Source organism: Solanum stenotomum, chromosome 1, assembly GCF_019186545.1.
Source record: "Solanum stenotomum isolate F172 chromosome 1, ASM1918654v1, whole genome shotgun sequence".
Lineage (NCBI taxonomy): Eukaryota > Viridiplantae > Streptophyta > Magnoliopsida > Solanales > Solanaceae > Solanum > Solanum stenotomum.
In genome coordinates this window covers 12,120,542-12,127,405 of record NC_064282.1, presented here as the reverse complement: position 1 = coordinate 12,127,405, position 6,864 = coordinate 12,120,542, and positions in this window count along the sequence as shown.

Genomic DNA, 6,864 nt, shown 5'->3' with positions numbered 1-6,864 from the left:
TGATTTTGTTTGCCACCAATTTGACTTGGGCTTACAGTTTGTTTTTTAACTACTTAGAAACAATGAAACATTTATATTTAGAGCAACTTTCATATAGCAAACACAAAATTCATATTTGTATGTTATAGCAAAGTTTGCATAATTGCGCTCCATAGCAAACATAAATATGTATATTTCGTTATACATATACAAAAGAAAGCAATTGTATAATCTATTTTGGTATACATATACAAAAGAAAGCAATTGTATAATATGTTTTGGTATATATATACAAAAAGATCAATTGTATAAAGTGAGAGAGGCGAGTGAGCGAGCGAGATCTGGGAGAGTGGCGAGCGAGATATGGGAGAGGGGAGAGAGGGGAACGAAAATATATGTATATATACAATTTTCACGCATTTTATACATTTGCATTTTTGTATAAAGTGAGAGAGGCGAGTGAGAGAGCGCGATTTGGGAGAGTGGCGAGCGAGATCCGGGAGAGGGGAGAGAGGGGAACAAAAATATATGTATATATACAATTTTCTCTCGCTTTATACAAACACAAACGCATTTTATACAATTTGCGTTTTTTGTATAAAGTGAGAGAGGCGAGTGAGAGAGCGAGATCTGGGAGAGTGGCGAGCGAGATCTGGGAGAGGGGAGAGAGGGGAATGAAAATATATGTATATATACAATTTTCTCTCGCTTTATACAAACACAAACGCACTTTATACACTTGCGTTTGTATAAAAAACGAGAGAGGCAAGGGAGAGAACGAGAGTGGCGAGCGAGATTCACCAGGAGAGAGGTGAAATAGCAATAGTTTGCTATGAGGTACAATTAAATCAAACTATATTTATAGCATTTAATTTGAATTAATAGTTTGCTATTATATACAATTTTCCCTTACATTTACCAATTTAGGTGTAAATTAGTTTGATTTGGGTTTTGTTTATCTTATTCACATACATGTGTAGTGGGCTTAAATGGTAGGCCCAAATATGATGTTAAAAACAAAAAGTATATCATGACAAAGTTAAAGAAAAATATATAAAATATGTTATGATAATATTTCTTATGTATAAAATATTTTTTTAAAATTATATTATGTATTTAATGTCTGGTTGATTTAGGCTTGAATTTACCTTTTTAGTTAATATTAAATCAAACAACTTATGATCAATTTTTTTTTTCAAAGACCAAACTAATAGGCATTGTGTGTTGAACTGTTGAGATGATCGGACTTTGCATTGACAACATTACATGTTTGTTCAAGAGTTAGATATTGTGTTTATTTCAATAACAATTTAATTAATTTATTATTTTTTATATAACTTTTTCACTTTGAGTATGCATTTGTTTTGAATGAGAATCTTAACATAGCTGATAAAGTTGTCATGTGATCTTGAGGTTACGAGTTCAAATTGTAAAAACAGTCTCTTGCACAAATGTAGAATAAAACTACATAAAATAGATTCTATCTTGTGGCCCGGCCCTTCATTAGACTGCTCGCATAGTAGAAGCTAAGACAACGACTTACCCTATCTCTTTGTTTACTCCTTCATTTGTTATTTTTCTTAATTTATATCGATGGAGATCAACTTTTGCAATTTTGAGATTTTGTCTTTTGAATATCACCCTATAAATCTAGATACTTTATTCTTATTTTTCTATGTAAAAAGTTGTGCGGCTACTAATAAGTGTAAGCTATTGAAAATAGATATATCTAATTATTTGATTGCATTGCAAGTATTGTTTTAAATTTGTGTGTATGAAATTAAGGCTGAGCTATTCATAACAGGATCAAAAACATGAAAGTAAATATATGGTAGGTCATATTAACTTTGAATCAATACTTTCTCTAAAAAAAGAAAAGGAATAGAAAATTTCAAGATAACTTATCTCATAACTAGTTATCCCAAGATAAAAGTTATTTATATCCCATAATAAGAATAAAACAACGATACTAAAATAACTAATTTCAAAATAACTTATTCTTCGACCAAATACTCTCTAAAGTCATACTAGCAAATAAGATATGCCTTAAAAAGCTAAAGTTTCACTAGTTTAATATATTGTGAACATTTACGATATTATTTTGTGTGTTCCTATAAAATTGTGTAACTATGAATAAACTCATGTGACCAACAAGGGATGTGGTGAAGTGGTAAGTACTCTTTCATCCTTATTTAAGAGGTCCCGGGTTCGAGCCCCCTTAAATACGGAGTCACCTTTATTAGGAAGCGTTTTACCCCAATGTGGAACTTCCCGGCACTGGTCTATTTTAAACATCTTAAAGAAAAATACATTTAGAGAATCATGTCTCCATTTCATTAGTAGGTGTTTGTTTGTAAATAGATTTTAGATTTATTTTTTATTTAAAAATTGAAGTTAAAGTTTTTTGATGAAGGTAAAACTGCATTTTCTTAATTTAATATCATAATTTTTTTCTAAGATAATATTAATTTCTTACTCATGATTCAATATTGTATTGTAGTTTGATTAGATTAGATCAGATTAAATTTATCAACATGGATTATAGTGCAATGATGAGGTTGTTTCACCATTTCAAATTCGAGTTTTGAGTATAAAAAAATCTTATTAAAAGTGTCACCCTCAAATAAACACTGTAGTGCTTTGTGTTGATTTAATCAAAACTCCACTATCAACTTTCATATACGAAATGAGGAAAAAAAATATTCTCTCTATTCCTAATTACTTGTCCACTTTCGAATTGACACACCTATTAAGAAAACAATGATTGACATAATGAGTTTATCATTGTACCCTTACTAATTATGAAGTGAATGAATTAAAAAATTAAGATTTTCAAAAAGTTTTACCTTTTTCAAAATTATTGATTGAATGCATAATAGATAAAAAAGTTTGTTCTTTTTTGATTTGTCTAAGTAAAAAATAACAAATAAAAAAAAATTAGACAAATAATTAAAGACCGATGTAATATAAATTTGTACTCATGGGTCAAGGATGTGCTCAATAGGACAAATTTACATCATTTAATAACCATCAATTACTAGTACTGGTCAAATAAATTGTGGCTTGGCCAATCCAAATTCTACACGCAGCCATGAGTTGAGTCATATCATTGTCCAAACCACTCAATTTAATTATTTTTTTATCTCATAAAGTGATCTTGTTTTACGAAATACAATTAGATGATAACCAAACAACAATATTACTTAATAAATTACATTACTTATTACTTGATCAAGTATCACACTTAATCAAATGAAAGTTGAACAAAAATATCTAATCAGATTCAATGAACAATATTCTATTGATGAACATGAGGAGATCAATGAGCCACAAGTACATTATGTTTTCTTGTGAATTTCACAAGAATCTGATTGAGGAAGCAAAATTGAAAAGGATAACATAATTAATTTCATCCAAAAGTTACGTTTCCAAATGGAACATATATAGAAGATAACTTAACTAATAAATTAATTTAGTTGAATTGTTATATTTATTGTCGTAAAAAATACTTAAAGAATAATTGAATTTATTGTCATTACATTCAAAATTACTAAGACTTTTATCAAGATTTATATAAAATAACTTGCTATACATATCCACATCACTAAATATAATATAATGATAAGTATATTATTGCCACTAAATAATTTGTGCAATAATTTTTTTATTTGTCTCAATGTATGAGGTTACATGTAAAGACAACAAGTAAATATATACGGCCAAGAATTCCATAGGTGCCCCGTGAATTTTGATACAATATTTCACGTGAATATTACAACTACTAGAAGATTATAGTTGCAAGCTAGAAAGTTGTTATTTATGTTTTCTTCTTTTGTTCTGCTTTTCTTTTTATGATCATGGTGTCTGAATCAGTTTTTCCGCATCTCAACCAACTCCACAAAATATTTATCATGTTTTATTAAAAAATAGATATTAAATAGCTCTATTCACCCAAAGCTAAGACATATGTGAAGAATTACCTAGTATTTTACTAAATTATTTAGTGTGGAAAGCTGTATAATGTTCAAGTACATTTGAAAAGAACAGTTGTCTAATAGTGAGAATAAAATTGAAATTTACTAGGTTTATGTCGGCAGCTATCTTAGGAAAACGTCAAGAAACATTTTTGTCACAATGTCAGCAGAATATATCATTATTGTAATATTCTTTACATTATTATGAAAATTGAAAACCATTTAATTTGTAATTATTTTATTTTATTTGTTTAATTAGGTATAAATAAGTATTTTTCAGAATCTATGAGTAGGGGCCCTTATCTTCTGCGAAGTGATAAGCTAATATAACAGATGAAGTTGATAAGACAACACGACAATTATAATTGTTACATTTGTGATGAAAAGATAGATATCAATAAAGTATGTAGATAAGAGCAAGTACATTTCGTGTTCAATCCTACAACAACAATAATAACACATTTCGTTCAGAAATATCTCAAGAGGCATTTCAGATTCAATTTAATTCTATCTCTTTTCGTTTCATTTGAAAAAAGGAAGAATCCCAAAGAATTGATCTTTCTTTTCGTTGTTAAATCTCTCTTTGATCAAAAGATCCTTTCAATTGGCTAGAATCCGTTGCTTGAACAAAACTAGATCTTGTGAAATTATTTTGAATATTTGACGATATATTTTGTACATTATTAAAATATCAACTTCTAATTAGAAAACTATGATTCATAAAAATGAAGGAACTAAAGAATCATTTGATCATGAGAATTATTAACTTTTGTTCAAAATAATTCTTTCTGTATTTCAAATATATTTTTTAATTCCATCTTCATATATTTTAAATAAAGTGTTTCTTTTTTCTCTCTTAACAACAAATTATTATAACAAAACATAAATTCATTTTCCACTCTAATTTCATAAATTATGGACAAACACCAACTATTAAAAAAAGAAATTGATTGAGATATAGTTGCTCTTGCTCATCAGAGTTGCTATCATATACGTAGCCTCTTTTTTTTTTTTTTTTTTTTTTATGATAGATTATCTTCCACGTTTCAATTTTTTTTTAGAGGAACCAGAATAAAGTGAGTAAGATGGAATTCTTATAACAATTATAAATAATTCTTTTATTTTAAAGTATATGAATTAAAGAAATTAATAATTTGATTTGACATAAGATGCTATAATACTTTAACATTACTTTAGATCCGATACATAACATCACGGGTCAATTTGGTCTCGTCATGTACGAATTCATTTTAATTTTCTTTATTCTTATAATATTTTTTATTTCAACGTGAAATGTTATTTTATTTATTGAAAAATATAAGTTACTTTATAAAATATTACTTTCTCCAACACACTTTAAAATAAAGTAACATTTGAGGGGTAATGACCGATAAGTGACCTCACTTAGTCATTATTAGAGTTAAAAGGTACTTTCTCCGTCCATTTTTATCAGTCTATTATATTATTTAAAGATATTTAATAATATTTGCTAGTTTATAAAATTAATAAATAATCTATCATTTTATACATATTTTACTCGTGCTACTAAAAACTATTCGTTTTTTAATGTTTAAATGACTTATACTTTAATTAGAGTGAATTGGTAAAAATGTCCCTATCATTTACTATTTTTTAATTTTTATGTTAAGTCAATAGTGAACAATTATTGTTGGACAAAGAGAGAGTTTATACTACTATCAAAAATATTTTCAACTTAATTGCCTCCCTTAAGGACATTTCAACAATCATCACAAGTAGGGTAGTTTGATAAAGTGTATTTTATCATAAAAATAATAATATACCATTAGTCACTATTAGAGTTAAATGATATTACTATCAAAGTTATTTTCAACTTAAATACCTGCCTTAAAGACATTTCACAATCATCCCAAAAAGAATACTAATATAAAGAATAATGCACTATTGATGCACTAGTATAAAAATAATATTCAATAGAGTGTATTAGTAACGCAAATATTAGTAATGTATGTATTATTTATATTTGTATTAGTTATGCATAGAAAATTTCTTATGCATTTTTTGTTTGTTGTATTAAAAATAGTATGCATTGTATAAAAATATTTATTTTCAAAAGTATCCTTCACAATTATGGTGAAAAAGATGTAAAAGTACTTTTGACGGGTAATTGAGTCTTTAACCATATTATTGCATGCATTAAATCCTTTGCATTACTAATACCATGGATTTTTAGATATTAGTATTACACTCCTCAATACGCAATACAGTGTCTAACTAATGCACATGACATGAAAAAATACACCAAATAAGAAATTACTAATACATATAAATAATTAATGCATGCACTCTACCAAACAACGACCGTTAGAGTTAAATGATATTGCTGTCAAAATCATTTTCAACTTAAATGCCCACCTTAAAGACATTTCACAATCATCACAAAAAAGGGTAGTTTGATTATAAAAAAATAATGTGCGTATTAATTATGCTTATCATTGATATTATTTTTTAATTTATGAATAATTAATATTTATATCAGTTATACATCTTTTTTGATATTAAGATATGCACGATTAATATATGAAAATTTATGGTATTAATAATATAAAATATTTTAATGTATATATTAGTATGATTAAAGATATAAATGCTTCTCAAAATATTTATTGAGGGTACTTTTTTTAGAATTTGTCATTACATACTAATTTTAATACACCAAATAATATATATATATATATATATATATTTTTTTTTTGCATAACTAATATCAACATTATTAATACAGTATATTCAATACTATTATTTTTTCGTCATTTGCTCCCCCACGTGATCCTTAACACAGAGTTATTTAGATGTACACATATTTTACGTCCGATCTTAAAATTATGAATTTAAGTCATGAGAAAACAAAAATACAATAAAATTATACTAT